The sequence below is a fragment of the Echinops telfairi genome, unplaced genomic scaffold (assembly GCF_000313985.2).
Source record: "Echinops telfairi isolate 266 unplaced genomic scaffold, ASM31398v2 ScPeMD7_1;HRSCAF=3_0, whole genome shotgun sequence".
Classification (NCBI taxonomy): domain Eukaryota; kingdom Metazoa; phylum Chordata; class Mammalia; order Afrosoricida; family Tenrecidae; genus Echinops; species Echinops telfairi.
In genome coordinates this window covers 6,133,028-6,150,610 of record NW_022103896.1, presented here as the reverse complement: position 1 = coordinate 6,150,610, position 17,583 = coordinate 6,133,028, and the positions used below count along the sequence as shown (strand labels likewise).

The following is a 17,583-nucleotide window of genomic DNA, read 5'->3' as shown; positions in this document are numbered from 1 at the left end:
TGGTGACAGTGAACGGCACAGCATCTAGCCTCCTCAGTGCCCATCCCTCCAAGGCCTCGCAGGCATCTTCCTTACCCCGCTCTGATTGGACAGACAGGTCACGTGCAGGCCACGGCCAATCAGGCTGTGTTCCATGATGCAGCCCCGCCCTGGCCAGGCTCAGTGGGGTGGGGCTGCTCAGGAGGCACCCCACCTCCAATGCAGACAGTAGGCACCATGCATGCTTCTGCGCGAGGCTGGAAGGGGCTCCGTGGTAGATGGGAGTGATCTGCCTGGAATGACAATTGCCCTCGCAGGAAGGAAAAACTGCTTGGGGAAAGACAGCTGGGTCTTTACTTATTAATGTGTTGATTCATTCATCATTTATAGCCTGTCTACTCTGGGAAGGGTCTGTCTGAGGAGGCTTACATATTAAAACACATATAAAAGGAGCAAGCAAGCAAGACCCCTGAAAAGAAGCAGAGAGAAACAGCTGTGCCCTTTAGGAGCGCCTGAGCCGACTTGATATGGCCCAAGGGAACCTACCAGGAGGTGCAGCAGGAGGGGGTGCCGGCATGCCATCCCCCAGCTTCCCACCACATCCCCTCCGGCCTCTCCCTCCTCCCCTTTCCGCCCCAGGCTGCAGCCTCCTCTTCTCCACCGGGCAGTTGTCATCCTCGGCTCCCAACTCCAGGTGACCCCTGAGGGTACAGAGGACAGCTGCTCTGCAGGGGCTTCCCGGCTCTTTCTTGTGCCAGCAGGTCACCCAATCTTTCTCCCATGGCGATGCTGTGCTGTGGGTTTGAACCATCAGCCTTGACCAGAGTGGCCAACAGCAACCAGTTGGCCCCACGCAGGCATCTTTGTTATGAACTGGAAGTGGTCTTCACTGAGGCCTGCTGACTCTGAGCCTCAATGTCCTCCTCTGGGAAATCATGTTGGGTGGGGCAGAGTTGCTGGGCGGTCTTCCTGCTCGGATGCCCCAGTTCTTTGTAGAGGAATGTCCTCAAAATGGGGATCAAACCTAGACTCAAAGCAAAAGGCATCCCTGTTTTTGACGTTGACATGGGAATTGGCTCTTGAAATTTTTCTTTTTTTTTTAAGGGCTTGGTGGCAAAGTGGGTACGTGTTTGGCTGCTACCCAAAAGATCAGCAGCTTCCAAGCCCCAAGGACTGCCGGAGAAGGAGAAGGTGTTTGACTCCCGTAAATTCTCCCGCAGTCTAGACCCCCACAGGCCAAGCCCACCCTGGCCCGTAGGGTTGCAGGCATTGGCAATGGCATGGGCATTGGCATGGGCATCGACTGGAGGGCAGTGAGTGAGTGGGGTCCAAGATGGTCAGGAGGACACGGCAGCACAACCATGGTGTGTGGTTAGCACGGCGGTGAGGATTCCTTCGTGGTCGGTGGTGTGGACTGGGGTTGCTATGGTTAGTGTGTGTGTTTGTCGTTGTTTTCAACACAAGCCTTCCGTGACATGTGTCCCAGCAAGTGCATTGGGTTCGTCAGCAGCGTGATGGTGGAAGAATACTTTGCATGACCTTACGGCAGGCCCGCTTGCCTTCTCGGGAATCACGTGACAGCTATGTTTGACGGGAGAGCCAAATGAGCGGCTGTCCCACTACCTCGATGTGGCCCGAGGTACCTTGGGAGCCCCTCCACTTTTCTCTTGAGCACATTGGCCGAGTTCATTGAGCTGTATCGACTTGGCTGCTTCCTGCTTCTGCGTGGTTTGCAGTTATGTCATGATGCAATCATCCCCAGGATGTGATTGGCTGTGATCAGCCCTGATCTAATCCCTTTAGATTAAAGGGATTAAGGTGCGATGCAAAGAACTGATGCACTTGAACGGTGGTGCTGGAGAAGATTCTTGAATGTACCATGGACTGCCAAAGAACAAACAACTCTGTCTTGGAAGAAGTACAGCCAACATGTTCCTCAGAGGGAAGGGTGGCAAGACTTTGTCTCACATACTTTTGATAGGTTGTCAGTAAAGACCAGTCAGACCCTCGAGGCGGACATCATGTTTGGTAAAAATAGAGGGGCAGCAAAAAAGAGGAAGCGGGTTTGACTCAATGGCTGCAGCAATGGCTTTAAGTGTAAAAACTACTCTTAAGAAAGAAGACTTGGGAGCAGAGCATGTCTGAGAACCTCCTAGACCCAGGGGAAGATGGATGCCAAGAGCCATGCACGTCTCACTGGGCCCAGCAATGTTGAAAGGAGACCAAGGCCTCCCTCTAGCATTGACACAGAGAGAAAGCCTTCCCCCAGAGCCAGTGCCCTGAACTTGGACTTCAAGCCTCCTAGACTGTGCATAATACATTTCCATCCATTACAGTCACCCACTTTGGTTTACCTGTTATAGCAGGACCGAGGAGCGAAGACACCATGGCAAGGCTCCGGGCCCACCAAAGTACATCTGAGTTTTCATTCTCAGATAAAACTTGTTCAGCCTTGACTCTTGTATTAGGCCGGGTTGACTAGAGAAACAAATCCAGGGACACTCATATATGAGTAAGAGAGAGCTTTCTATCAAATATATCAATTGTATATTGAGAAAACACCCCAGCCCAATCCAGATTAAGTCCATAAGTATGATATTAGCCCATATCTTTGATACTAGTCTAAAGATTCCTCTTCAGACTCACGCAGCAAAGGCAATGATGCCGAATTCAGGAAGATCACAGACTGGTGGGTGAAAAGTGTGTGGATCCAATGGCGGTGGAAGCATCTCAGCACTGGTGAGAATCTCCACGTGACTGACTTCTCAACAGGAAGGTGGAGCACAGAGAGAGTGTTGCCCTTCTCCAGGGAGGAAAAAAAGGTCATGCCCACCAGGAGGCATCATCAGACTGTGACCTGATTGACAGGCTAGACTCCACCCCCTCACTTAATTTATCAGGTTGACATGAAATTATGTAACTACCACAACTGTCACCTAAGCACTGGGTCCGAATTTCTGCTGGAATCTCTTCATTTCATCCTGATGATTCTGAGCTTTGTGCTCGCTGAAATAGAAGAGGTCTTGAAACACATACTGAGGTTGATCACAGTCTACAGCCTTTAGGCTGGATTATATTTCAAGACAGAGAAAACAAGAACCCTTATAACTGGACCAATAAGCCAACGTCACGATAAACGGAGACCTCTTTCAAGTGTTACAAAGCAACGATGTCACTGTGAGGACGAAGGTGACCCTGACCCACGCCCTGGTGTCTTCAGTAGTCTCAGCTGCATGTGAAAAGCCTGCACTATAGAGGAAGAAGGCCTGGAAGAACAGATGCATTGACATTGTGGCACTGGACTGTACCATGGACTGCAAGTAGCATGAACAAATCTGTCTTGGAAAGAGTACAGCCAAGAAAGCTCTTTAGAAGCAAGAGCGATGAGACTTTGCCATGTCATGAGGAGGCACCAGTCTTTGGTAAAGGACTGGTTGTCCTTTGGTAAAGGACATCATACGTGGTAGAAGATGAGATGACAGATGGATGTAACAAAGGGGTTAAAAATAACCATGACTGTGATGGCACACAGCTGGGCAATATTATATTCTGTTGTGTTAGGCCAGGTTGGCTAGAGACACAAATCTAATGACACTCGTGTGTGTGTGTGTGTGTGTGTGTGTGTGTGTGTGTGTAAGAAAGAGCTTTATATCAGGAAGTACTTACATATTGAGATAACATTCCAATCCAGTCCAACTCGAGTCCTTAAGTCCCATACTAGTCCATCAGTCCCTCTTCAGACTCATGCATCCACATGCAGTGATGCCGAATGCAGGGAGAGCACAGTCTGGTGGGTGCAGAGTCATTTGGATCCAGTGGTAGTGGATGCTTCACAGGTTGTGGCAGCAACGAGGGTCTGCCAGCAGGAAGGGAAGGCACAGAGAGAGGGTGAGTTTCTGAGGACCCTCCTTACGAGAAGGCCACACCCACAAGAATCACCAACAGGCTGTGACCTGTTTGCCAGATTGAATACCGCCCCTACGCTATTATATATCTTTAAGTTGACATGAAATTATGTAATGACCGGAACTCTGAACACATTTGATGGTGCCTTACAACAGCAATCAACTTTGAGGAAAGAAATTCCTGTCCGTTAAATCAGCCCACTGAATGATATTTCTGCTATAGCAGCACTAAGAATCTGAGACAATTCTTACACTCTATATTACTGACATTTGCCATTTCCAAAGCTTTATATAAATACAATAATAGTGGTCTATTGTTCTATAACTTGCTTCTTTCACTCAACCATTTGCATCTGAGATTCATCTGTGTTAATGCGTTCAGCTATTGTGCAATCATTTTCTCCTCTGAACAATCAATTGTATGAATAAACCATAATGTATTTGGAAGTGAAAAAAAAAAAAAGGAAAAGCAGGCTTGGATTCCAGAGTGTTCCCCCAGAGCCTTCCCGGGGAACTGGGGATTTGACGTTGGCACGGCTGGTGACTGGTCAAGGATTTGGAATACATTCCCTTGACACGTTGCTTGACGCCGTCCTTCTCAGCAGAGGCCTGCTGAACAATTGGCTTTCCCAGAGAGGAAGCGATGATTTTTAAAAGCAAAGGAAGACGAGCCCACTTCACGCACCGGAGGCCCAGAAAGACCAGCGGGAGAGGCCTCTGCTGTGTTCCCGTGCCTCCTGCTTGTACTCCTGTTACACACGGCCTTCCCCTAGACCCGGCCCTGTTGCTTTTGTTAGGTGACCGCGAGTCTGTCCCGAGTCATAGCGACCCTGTGTATAGCAGATGGAAGCACTCACTGCCTGGGCCTGCGCACGTACTGTCTGCGTGAGCCTATTGTTGCAGGCACTGTCTCAGTCTATCTTGTGGAGGACCCTTCTCTTTGTCACTGCCCCTCTACCAAGCACGATGGTGTCTCCAGGTAACATGTCCAAAGTACATGTGAGATGAAGTCTTGTCATCCTCGCCCTGAAGGAGCACTCTGACTGCACTCTGCTCCCTGGGAACGTAAGGCATGAAACAGACCAGCGATTCATTGATGCCCTAGTGAACTCAGCACCTTCTGACGGCAGTGCACGATTCCGTGGCAGTGGTGGTGGTGGCAGTGGTGGTGGTGGCGGAGCAGGGTGTCGGCACTAGGATTATGTGATCCTGGAGACAGTTCCCCTATGCTAGTTAGAAGATGGAAGACCATCCTCCCAAGATTCCCATGGGGAATTCCAGGGGAGAATCGTCAGCCCATCCTTTGTTTCCTTGACAGTCCATTCCCATCCCATCCCATCCCATCCCATCCTATTGCACTGCATGCTGCTGTGCTGTACTAATCTCACTGTCTTTCCAAGAATACCCATGAGGGTCCCGGGGCTCCCCACCCAAGGGCGCTGAGGGCCATGACTATAGTTTCCGTCCTCTGGAACCTTCCCTGCGGTTCCCTCTGCTAGTGGCTCACTGGAGAGCCAGCGTGGCTGCCATGGAGTCCCACTTGCTTCGTCTGCAATGGTTTTAATACATCACCCTTAAATCCACTGACTGTGGGGTGGAAAGAGGGGGTGGGGTGGAGAGAAGCTCATCACAGGCTGGCTGGCTGTCAGTACATGTCGGGAAAGCGGTACGTCAGCAGGAATCGCTGAGGTACATTTAGGGATGTGTTATTTGCTTAGCTCTGGTTTTAATTTCTCATGCTTCTCAATGTCCATCTCCAGGGAAGTGGCTCTACGCAGCGTGTCAGGGACGGAGCGGAGGGAAAGCAAGACATTTTGTGTGGGTGCTGGCTTGGATTCTGAGTGAGTTACAGGCAAGTAAGTAGAGACAATAGGAGAGAAATGGGCAGGGCGTTGGGGTCTGGGCATTGAGTGGAGAAATGGTTGGTGGCAGCGTGTTGCTCATGTTGGTGAAATACGGTCCAGCGTCTTTACGGCTGTCAATGGGACCACAGGAATATGTGTGCTCCCCGAGTTTTAACTGGCCCCTTTCATGGGATTCAAATGGATGATTCGGGTTGGCGTGGTCATGCGATGAAGGTCTGCTTCTCGTGTGAAGAAGGGAAAGCTGCTTGGGGATGAGGACTGTGGCTGTTTACTGAGACTGTTGTTATTAGGTGTTCCGGCCCATAGCAACCCTGCATACAGCAGAACATGTATCCTCACAATTGTTCTTATCTTTGGGCCCATTGTTACAGCCCCTGTGTCGATCCATCTCGTCCAGAGCTTTCCTCTCTTTCTCTGCCCCTCCTCTTTACCAAGCAAGATATCCTTCTCCAGGGACTGGTCTCTCCTGACAACATGCTCCGTGTCCCTGGCCTTCCCTCTAATGAGGATTCTGGCTGTACTTCTTCCCAGACAGACTTGCTTGTACTTTTGGCCGTCCGCAGGACTTTCACTGTTCTTTACCAGCACCCTAACTCAAAGGCATGATTCTCCTTTGGTCTTCCTTATGCAATGTCCAACTTTCACATGCACCGGGGCCATCAAAAAGACCATGGCTTTGGTCAGGCGCACTTTAGTATTTAGAGTAAACTCCTTGCTTTTCAGCACTTCAAAGAGGTCATGTGAAGCACATTACCTAATGCAACATGTCATTCGGTGTCTTAGCTGCCGCTTCCAGGAGCATCGATTGTGGATCTGAGCAAGAGGAAATCCTTGACGACTTCTCTCCTTTATCCATTGATCATGATATTACCTACCGGTCCAGTTGTGAGGTTTTGGGTCTTCTGGACACTGAGTTGGAATCCATACTGACGGCTGCGATCCTTGATTATCAGCAAGTGCTTCAAGCCCCTCACTTTCAGCAAGCAAGGTTGTGCTAGCTGCATATCGCAGGTGGTTCATAAGCCTTCTTACTGAGGGGAGCAAATTGAAACCAGCTGCCACTGAGCCAACCCTGAGTCAGGCGACCTCAGGTGTGTCAGAACAGAACTGCTCCATTTGACCCCTGACGGCTGAGTCATAGGAGTTTGGAAGACGTTCCCGGCTCCACAGGGTGTCTGCTGGCTGAGTTTGTGGAAGGAGATTGGTAGGCTTTCCTACGGTGCCTCGAAGTGGACTTGTATCTCCAAACTCGTGAATAGAAGCTAGTATGGTAATGGTTTGCTCCCTCCAAGCTCCCTCCGGGACTTATCCTGGTCGTCTTGTTGGGTCTATTTTAGAGAAGAAACACCTGGGGCTCAGAGAGACCGAGTAACTTGCTAAGGACCACGTAGCGAATGAGAGCGGGGCCAGCTTTAACAGCAGGCAGGCCTGACACCGAGCTTGTTCTAGCATCCTGGCTGTGTTGCTGCTGTTTGGGGCATGCGCACCTGATGCATATGTCTACGGAGATGGCTTTCTTAGGCACAGGCTCTTGCCTTTCTCCCCTCTGGGGACTTGAAAACCCTGCAATCAGTGCCACGGGTTGTGGTGCTGTTTCTTAACCCATGGCAGGCAGATCAATTAGCCTTTGTCTATAGTTGCAGCTCTCTGCAGACTTCAATCATCTGGTAATTATCAAGTCTTTCAGCCCAGTAATTATTTTCTTTGCCCGCATGACCTTGTGTGAGGAGGGACCAAGGTGATCCACAGCAATATTAACTTCCACATCTCGGGGTCGTGGTGGCTTTGCCTGTGAGTGAAGCCACAGTTGGGCTTTACGTACAGCCACTCCCCTCCACGGCACAGGGCAAGTGAGGCCACGGTGGGCCAGGCACGCTGTGGGCACAGCTCCCTCACTTGCAAAATCTCAATGCCCGATGCTGCCTGCCGCCACTCTGGGGAGTTGGGACGGTCCTATTGATCTGTGTCTGGGTTCTGCAGAGGATCAGCACCAGTGAAGCGCAGCGACAAGCATATAGAGAGGACTTGACTTCAAGGGACTAGCTCACACAACTGTGGAATCTGGCAAATCCCAGCAGGCTGAAGGTTCTACTGGCTTATGTGGTTGCATCGATGAACCCAATCTTGCTGGTCAGGTGGCAGGCTGGAGGATTCTTCTGGCTCCCAGAGCAAGAACTGGACATCAGGTGATGAGAAGCATGCGGGAGAGGGGGAGGGGAAGGGAGGGAGAGAGAATATTAGGCAGAAAATCTACTTATATATTTGAGGCAGATGCTACCCCCAGGGGAATCCCCTCTTCACCTGCTTGGCTGCTCACATTGGATCACAAAATGGAAAGTGATTCCATAGCGTTTGCTAAGTCACTGAGACTCACCGCCTGTCCAAGTTGACACACAGCATCAGCTGCCACACGAGCCACATGTGGAACCACTGTGGAAACCGTGCAAGTGAAGCATGAGGGTGCACACACAAAAGCTGGCCCTGCCACCCGACTCTGGCAGTGAGAAGAAAGGCCCATTGTTCTGCCGCTCGTGAGAGAGCGACAGCTCCGCTCTAACACAGGAGGTGCCCGGAGTCGAGCAGACTCAGTGGCAGTGAGTTTGGCTTGACTTTTGGTCTGAGACGTCCAAGACAGGACCTGCGACTCTGCACCTCTGTGAAGCTTCTGGGGGGTGGTAGTTGCTGCAGGTCCATGGACCCCACATTGGTTTGCAAGCATTGTGCAGCCAGCATAGCTACTTGGAAGACAATGAAGCCCAAGCGTGCGGATAGTTAACCAACGGAAAGCAAATGAGCAAAAGGGGCAGCGATGGTTAGGGATTAGGCCAACTAGAAAACTGCTGGGTGTGTGTGTGTGGGGGGGGGGAGGTCAACTAGACACTCCTGGATCAGGGAAGGAAGGTCAACTAAACACTCCTGGGTCAGGGGAGGAAGGTCAACTAGGCACTCCTGGGTCAGGGGAGGAAGGTCAACTAAACACCCCTAGGTAAGGGGAGGAGCAGAGCTGAACCTGTCAGTTGCTTTGTGGCCTGATGACAGCTCTGAGGTGTCCCACATCTTTTTGGATAAGAGAGAGAGCGAGCAGAGCTGGATCCTCTGTGGCCCTTCATTTTTTGCTGGGTCTGGACCTTTGCGTCTGGTTCCTTGATCTCCTTTTGTGTTACCTGCTGATCCCGGAGGCCATCGGTGGACTACAGACAGTGGATCCATTCAGCCAACTTTGGACCTCTGCATCCACCAGCCAGTAACCCTTGCGGTCTCTGCCTTGCAGTCCTGCTTCCTGTTCATCAGCTCCACACGTCAGGAGAAGCCGGACTTGAACTGGACCGGACTTAACTTGTTTCTACAACTGTGTGAGCTCTTTCTTAATGTAAGTATCCTTCTATATACAACACAGCTACAATCATCCCTGAGTTTGCTCCTCCAGAGAACCCATCTAACCCAGGGGCTCAGGATGCTGGAAAGAAGGGAATGGGTGGGAGTGCCAGGAGGTTGGTCTCAGGTTTCGTGCAGTGAATAGACCCAGGGCTTAAGGCTGACTCTTAAGGGATTTTAAGCTCTGACTACAGGGATTGTGTTAGGTTTCATATATCTGACTAATGAGCATACACTTTTAACCCTGTTTCACTACTGGCCTCTCTTTGGAAGGCTGCAGCACTCCGCCTGGACGGACAGGGTGGTTTGGAGAACTCCGAGAGGGAGGCAGGAAGTTGCTGAGCACGTGCTGTGGATCCACGTGGGAGGGACCATGGGCTCCAACCATTTGCTTAGTTCTAACCGACCAACACGCATTCTTCTTTTTAAAAAGATGCGTACGATATCACGCAGGTCTCCAATTCAGCTGGGTGTCTGGGTGGCTCAGGGTTAAGTGGGTTGTTTGTTGGCCGTGTCTCCAGGTCTCAGGATGGTGCAAACTGCTAACGGGTTCCACTACTAACAGCCTCGTGGTTCAGTCTGAGGGCGCGGGACCTCGGAAGAAAGCCCTGGCTGCCTCCTGGAAACGCAGCCCAGGGAACTCCGAGGAGCCCAGCTCTTCTCCGACAGACAGGGTCACCGTGAGGCAGAGGTGACTCGCTCCGCCTGCTGTGTCGTTGACTCTTCCTTGTTCAGAAAATGAGAGCATGGTTGCCAGATAGTACGTGGCCTCCTTGCAGAACCAGTTGGAATGCTGGTCTCCTGCTCTCTGTCCCAGGGGCTGGCACACTTTTGAGGTGAGAGAGCCAGTTTACTTTAGAGCCATGTGTCCGTACACAAAGAGCCGCACTTGGCTCTCGAGCCCCAGCTTGCTGACCGTGCACACAAGGTCCATGTTCAGGATGTGCGGATAACTTTGAGAAGGTTTTCTTTGTTTTCTGGGGAAGAGGTCAAGCGGTCTTGTTTCACCATCAACTCTGCCATGGACAAGCGTGTGGAGGTTGCTGTTGTAAGGTGCGCCGGGGTCAGTTTCGGCTCATGGCGACTGTGTGTCTACGAGAACAGGACAGCATCCTCCCCATCATGCTTATGTTTGGGCCCTGGTGGCAGCCACCCACCATGTCAGTCCATCTTGTCGAAGACCTTCCCCTTTTTTGGGGTCCCTTCCTCTTGACCAAGCGTGACGCCCTCCTCCAGGGACTGGCCTCTCCTGATCACATGTCCAAAGTATGTGAGATGAAGTCTCTCCATTCTCGCTGTAGCCTAGGGGACCTAAAGCAAACTTAGTGTCTTTGAGGCTTGGCTTCATCATTTAGACATGAGAGCGGTATTCCCTCCTCTGCCTGCAGTCCTCTCCCCCGGGTATCCTCCAAGCACATCTTCCTGGGTCCCTCGGGCTTAATACCTGTGCTCCCCAACACCTCCAGGTCCCCACTCTGCCAGCTTCCCTTCCACCCACCTCCAGAGCACTGATGACCTTCTCAGAAGGGTCTTGCATATTCTAGTCCCTTGCAAAGCACATCATACTTGGTAAAGTAAGGGGAAAGTGTGGGGAGAAAGGGGGACCCGATCACAATGATCAACCCCCTCTCAGGGGGGAAAACAACAGAAAGTGGATGAAAGGAGACAGCGGTCGGTGTAAGACTTGAAAAAAATAATTATGAATTATTAAGCGTTCATGAGGGAGGGAGGTGGGGGGAAAGAGGAGGATGAGCTGATACCGAGGGCTCAAGTAGAAAGGAAATGTTTTGAAAATGATGGAAATGTTTTGAAAATGATGTACAAAAGTACTTGACACATTGGATGGATGGATGGATGGATGGATTGTGATAAGAGCTATAAGAGCTCCCAATAAAATGATTAAGAAAAAAAGGAAAAAGGAAAAAGGAAAAGATCAATGAAATAGAGGAAGACCCTCATCCAGAGGGGTGGATCCAGTGGCTACAACAATGAGCTCCGACAGCAAAGAGGAGGATGGGGCAGAACTGGGTTGCGCCTTGTACTGTTATACACCAAGCCCCTTTGCACCAGAAGCTACTTGCCTGGATCTAGCAGAAGCAGCAACAGACTCAGTTGCAGGCAGCGCACTCAGACGCAAACGCACTAAAGTCCACCAGACACGCCTGGGAAGAACGGTCTGGTGAGCTCCCTCTGAAGAGTCAGCCCCCGGAAACCCTGTGGAGACGAGTTCTCTCCCTGAAGGAGCCCTGGGTTGGGGTTGACTCGATGGCACTGTGTTGGACTGGGATGACTAGAGAAACAAATTCAGAGACATGTATATAAGTATATGACAGAGAACTTTATATCAAAGAGGAATTGTATGTTAAGAAAACATTGCAGCACAGTCCAGATCAAGTCCATAAGTCTGATATGAGCCCATATGTCAATACTACTTCATAAATTCCTCTTTAGACTCATGCAGCCATGCAATGATGCCAAATGCAGGAAGATGACAGGCCAGTGGTGGATCCAGTGGCTGTGGAAGCATCTCAGTGCTGGCGTGGGTCTGCACGTGGTCCCTCCAGCTCCAGGGCTCTGGCTCCATCAGCGTGACTCCATGTGGCAGCAGGAATGTGTAGCAGACATAGGGTGGGTCCCACCTCCAGCAGTGAAGAGAAGAAGTCCCAGAATCCTCCAGAGAAGGTCATGCCTGCCCAGAGGCATTATTATGGCCTGATTGACAGGCTAGACTCCACCCTTTCGCTCATGTTCACAGGAGACAATGTAACTGCCACAGGCACTGTTTTTTGTTTTGTTAAGAAACAAACACCACAGTAGGAACCTATGTCCCCTCCCTGCCCCTCCACATCCACTGCCCTCCGGCCACTTCCTGCTCCCTGGGTCCTATAACACAGAGAAGTGATTTCAGGGCTTCTAAGGCTATGCGTTGTTAGGGGAACAAATTACCTCACCTTTCTCCTGAGTTTCGAGAAGTGATTTCAGGGCTTCTAAGGTTATGCGTTGTTAGGGGAACAAGTTACCTCACCTTTCTCCTGAGTTTCTGCTGGTGGGTTTGAACCACCAACCTTGTGGTTAGCAGACCAATGCTAAGCCCACTGCTCCAAGGTACTGACTATGAATTGCCTGTTTCCCTGTTCCAAGAAGTCGGTGTGTTCAGCACTGTCTCTGGAACAATGAGAAGATGCTTGAAACACTCGGGCTTGCTCTGGAGATGAGACAAAGGACCACCTTACTCTTTGAGGTGGACCCTCACTGTGCAGTGAGCCCTCAGAGAAGAGCCCCTTGTCCCAGAACCCACCTCTGACTGCCCCCTCCCCCGTACACAGACCTTCCTTCTGCTGCAAGCTCTCCTGCAGCAGAATTCCATGGTCAGCACCACCTTGCAGGGAGCTGTCACAATGTTTGTTTTATTCCCAAGGGTCGGCCCCATCTGGCCAGGGCAAAGCTTGCATCATCCTCCCTGGCTGGGCGGTCATGCATGAGCGGAGAGGTTTCAGAGGGAGGAAGCCTGAGACATGCCCCTGCTTGTCCCTGGCCCTCTCAGTGAGGCCTTCAGCAACGCTTCCTCCAGCACCCAGAGGCAGGCAGCGGGGAAGGGCTGCACCTGCACCCCGGGGGCTGGGGGCTGAGCGAGTTGCTGAGGGCTGAGCAGGTAGGTGTCTTGGTCTCTTGTTGCTAAGTACTGTGTGTTCATTCAGACTCAGAGTGACTGTGTGTGACATGAGAACTGCCCATGGGGTCCTCTGAGCTGTCCCCTTTCTGGGAGCAGATTGCCACCTCTTGCTGGGTCCCAACTGCCAACCCCTCAGCTAGTGCTGGACTGTTGTGTCACCAGGCCATCTTGTCAGTCCCTTTGTGTGGCTGAACTCACATGACAGGGTATGTGCCACTTGTGTTAGGTGGCCGGGTTGACTAAAGAAACAAACCCAGGGACACTCATAAATGTGTAAGAAAGACTTTTATATCAAGAAGTAAGTATACACTAAGAAAGCATCCCAGCCCAGTCTAACTCAAGTCCATAAGTCCGATACTAGTCCACAAGTCCCTCTTCAACCCACACAGCCGCACGCGGTGATGCAGATTTCAGGAAGATCACAGGCCGGTGGATACAGAGTCATGTGGATCCAATGGCAGTGGCTCTGGCAGCAATCAGGGTCAGCCAGGAGGGTGGTGAAGGCAGAGAGGTGGGGGGAGGTTCCCAGGACCCTCCTTATGAGAGGGCCACGCCTACAAGGAGGTACCATCAGGCTGTGACCTGATTGACAGGCTGAATACCACCCGGACACTTCCATATGTCTTCACATTGACATGAAACTATGTAAGGACCACACCACCGAGAACAGAAATGTGGCAAATTCTGTTTCAAAGCAGCAGCTGAACATTCAGAGAAGGCACCATGAGCAAAACTTATCCGCAGGAGTTGAAAACGTTTATGGACAAGAAGTTGTCATTGGCATTACACGGTGGCGGGCCTGTTCAAGGGATCCCTTATGAGTCTTGTGGTAGAGGAATGCGTGGACAGAGCAACTAGCAGACAACAGAACAGTATTGGAATGGTGGTAGTAAGAGGCAATCGCATCATCAAGCTAGAAGCCTGGGAGTGAGAATAAGTAACGGCTGTGTTCAACAGTCTCCATCGATTGCTTCCGCACACCCCACTCTCCAAAGGACCTGTTTTATTACAGTGTAAAGAGGAGGCTAGGTACATTTTTCATGTTCATTTTTTTTTGGTTAAATAGACTTGCATAATAGTAAAAAAACACACAAACAAAAAAGCAAACCAGAAAGGTGTTGTGTGCCGGTCCTCAGGGCTGGTCTTTGTTGGTTTTCTCTGGGGCCCCAGAGCGGGCGCCTTGCAAGCGGACTTCCAGCTCCTGAGACGGTGAGAACAGAAGTGTCCTCTCACCCTGGAAGGAGCCCTGCCAGAGTGTTGCTTCCAGGCCAGGGTAGGGAGACGTTGCCTCACTTACTTGGGGAGTATTGTCAGGAGATACCAGTCCCTGGAGAAGGGCATCATGCTTGGTAAAGTGGAGGGGCAGCGAAGGAGAGGAAGACCTTGGTGAGACGGATTGGCACAGTGGCTGCATCGACGCATTGGGAGGCTGGCACAGCGTCTCAACGAGTCAGAGACTACCCGGTGGCACCGAACAACAACAATCTCCTCATTTGTGCTATTTCTGCAGCAGCAGCGACTCTGAAACATGACGCCAATCACATTTCTCTTTCCCTATCTTTCCCCATTGCTTCCTCTGGAGTTCTTTGACTCTGATTACGGCCACTCTCCCATTTAGAATTCCCAGGGAAGGGCCTCATCTCACCTCTCACGCTACTCAGGGACACCCCAGGGATGATGCACAGATTCCCACGTGGGACCTGTCATCTGGACCAGAGGCAGGTGACCACAGCGGAGCTGCAGCTGGTTCCCCGTGGGGCGATGGGGGGAAGCTATCACTGGCCGGAAGAGGATTCTGGGTGTAGAGGCAGCAGATGTCCAGGAAATGGCAATGTTTACTTGAATTTGCCCACCCGCTGGGGCAGGGATGCAGTCTCTGCAGATGAGAATACAGGGTCTCAGAGAGGCTGAATGTCTTGCTCCAGGCACCTAGACAGCCAGTGACTCATTGTGGATTTGAACTTAGGAAGGGCTCTGTTCAGTTCTTGGCATATTCCTGTCCCTTTTTATGGAGAAAGATGAGGCCTTCTATTCCCATAGAGCTGAAAGCCCAGAGGGCCCATTTCTACTCTGTCCTTCAGGGCTGCTCTGAGTCACATTGAACTCAATGGCAGTAAGTTTGCTTTGATTTCACTTTTTAATTACCCAGCGGATATATTCCTGCTTCAGATGCCACCTCCTCCAGGCAGCATTCTATTGATTCCACAGCTGGATTCTCATCACCAGTGTCTCCGTCAGGTCCCAGAGCCTTTTGTGTGTTTACTTCTATGATGCATCAGTTTTGCTGCTTGTTGTTCAGAGTGGCAGAGTGCCTGCGCCTTCACTCTCTACTGACCCAGGAGCACTGCAGGCATTAGAACAGCATACATTGATCAAGGCACGATATCTGGGGGCCAGGAGTTTGGGCACAGCTTAGCGTGTCTTCTGCTCAAGGTCTTGTAGGCTGTATAAGATCTAGGCACTCGATGGGGGAAGAATCTGTGTCCAAGCTCATGCTGGTGTTTGGAAGAGGACCTGTCCTTGCAGCAGGAAGACAGGGCAAGGCATGTTGGAGACTGCAGGCTGGAGGTCCCAAGATACCCACTGGTCCCAGCCGCAGGGTCCCTCCCTCTGCAGTTCACAGATGGGCTGTTTGCTTTTTGAGGCCAGCAGGGAAGTCCTTGGTCTGCTTCAATGATTCTCCCATCACACTTCCTAATCAAAGGAATGGCCTCCCTGGCCTGTCCGATACTCCGTGGGTGAGAATCAAGCCACAGACTGGATTTGTACCCAACAGGTACAGTAGGTGTGCTGCATCCATCGGTCACCAAGGCCCGCTTGAAAGGTGACGTTTAGCAGTCATTCTCCCAAAATACAAAGGCTGGGAGAGGTACTTCCTGGAGAGGTACTTCCAGGCCCAGGAATGCCATTTGAAAGCTCACTGCCATCGGTGGATTCCGACTTGTAGGAAAGGGTAGAACTGTACATCTTGATGGCAGTTGAGAGCTTCATCTTTTTTTAACAGTTATAATTCACAAGTCATATAATTCAATACTTCAATCATATGAAGAAGAGATGTGCAATCATCATCACAAACACTAATTTTAGTACATTTTCTTCATCCTTTTAAATATGTTTTTAATCATTTTATTGGGGGCTCTTACAGCTCTTATAAAAATCCATGCATCAATTGTATCAATCACATTTGGACATAAGTCGCCATCATCATTTTCTTTCTTTAATTAATAAATCATTTTATTGGGGACTTTAACAGCTCTTACAACAATCTTATAACAATATACATCATCTGTGGGGAGTGCAGAGTGGAGACCCAAAGCTCATTTGTAGGCCATTGGAGATCCCCTTGCAGAGGGGTCTCGTGGAGGAGAGCCAGTCAGGGTGCGATGTAACAACGATGAAAAATACAACTTTCCTCTGGTTCCGAAATGCTTCCTCCCCGCTCCCACTATCATGACACGAATTCTACAAGTCTGGCTAGACCAGAGGATGTACACTGGTACAGATAGGAACTGGAAACACAGGGAATCCAGGGCGGATGATCCCTTCAGGACCATTGGTGTGAGTGGCGATACTGGAAGGGTAGAGGGAGAGTGGGTTGGAAAGAGGGAACCGATTACAAGGAACTGTGTGTGACCTCCTCCCTGGGGGACGGACAGCAGAAAAGTGGGTGAAGGGAGACGTAAGACAGGGCAAGATATGACACAATAATAATTTATAAATTATCAAGGGCTCATGAGGGAGGGGGGAGCTGGGAGTGAGGGGAAAAATGAGGCCCTAATGCCAAGGGCTTAAGTGGTGAGGAAATGTTTCGAGAATGATGAGGCAATGGATGTACAAATATGCTTTACACAATTGATGCATGTGTGGATTGTGATAAGAGTCATATGAGCCCCTAATAAACCCAGGTTCTCCCCTTCACCCTTCTTTGCATCTTGGGCTCTCCGCCATGGTCCAAGGATGGTCCAAGGATGGTCCGAGGATGCCCGTTCTCCTCATGTGACAACAGGGGCGTGTGGCTCAGAAGAGTCAGGGCTGGGCTGTCTTCTGACAGGCCAGTGCTTGCGTTCCTTACAAATGAGCAGGTGTGTTGTCATGAGAGAAACAAAAGGCTCCCTCTGCACAACTCCACTGGCTTTTATCTCCGCAGTGCACTCTCCTCGGTGTTCTGCCTACTAAGCCTCCATGTTGATCCTGTGTCCTCAAGATGTGCCCTCAAAAAATGATTGTCAGAACCTTCTGTCCTGTGCTTAATTGGCTCCCCCTTGGAACCCATTGCTGGAGCTTGGTGTTATGTTTTAACTCATTTTGTTTGGAGTAAACCTTGGCATGTCGGACATGGAACCTTTTAGTAGCAAACTTTTTTAAAAATTATTTTATTGGGGGCTCGTACAATTCTTATCACAATCCATACATACATCCATTGTGTCAAGCACATATGTAGATTTGTTGCCCTCATCATTCTCAAAACATTTGCCTTCTACTTTAGCCCTTAATATCAGCTGCTCATTTTCCCCCTCCCTTCCCCCTCCCTCATGAACACTTCATAATTCATAAATTATTATTGTTTTGTCATAAGTTACACTGTCCGACGTCTCTCCCCGCCCTCTTCTCTGCTGTCCGTCTCCAGGGAGGAGGCTATATGTAGATTCTTGTAATCAGTTCCCCATTTCTACCCCACATTCCCTCCACCCTCCAGGCATCGCCACTCTCACCACTGGTCCTGAAGGAGTCATCTGTCCTGGATTCCCTGTGTTTCCGGTTGCTATCTGTACCAATGTACATCCTC

At 50.5% G+C, this 17,583-nt stretch overlaps 1 pseudogene; it reads left to right on the top strand.

Annotated features, from left to right (window-relative positions):
• The first annotated feature begins 13,520 nt into the window (after positions 1–13,520).
• Positions 13,521–13,728, top strand: LOC115868304 (annotated as a pseudogene).
• Positions 13,729–17,583: the final 3,855 nt, after the last annotated feature.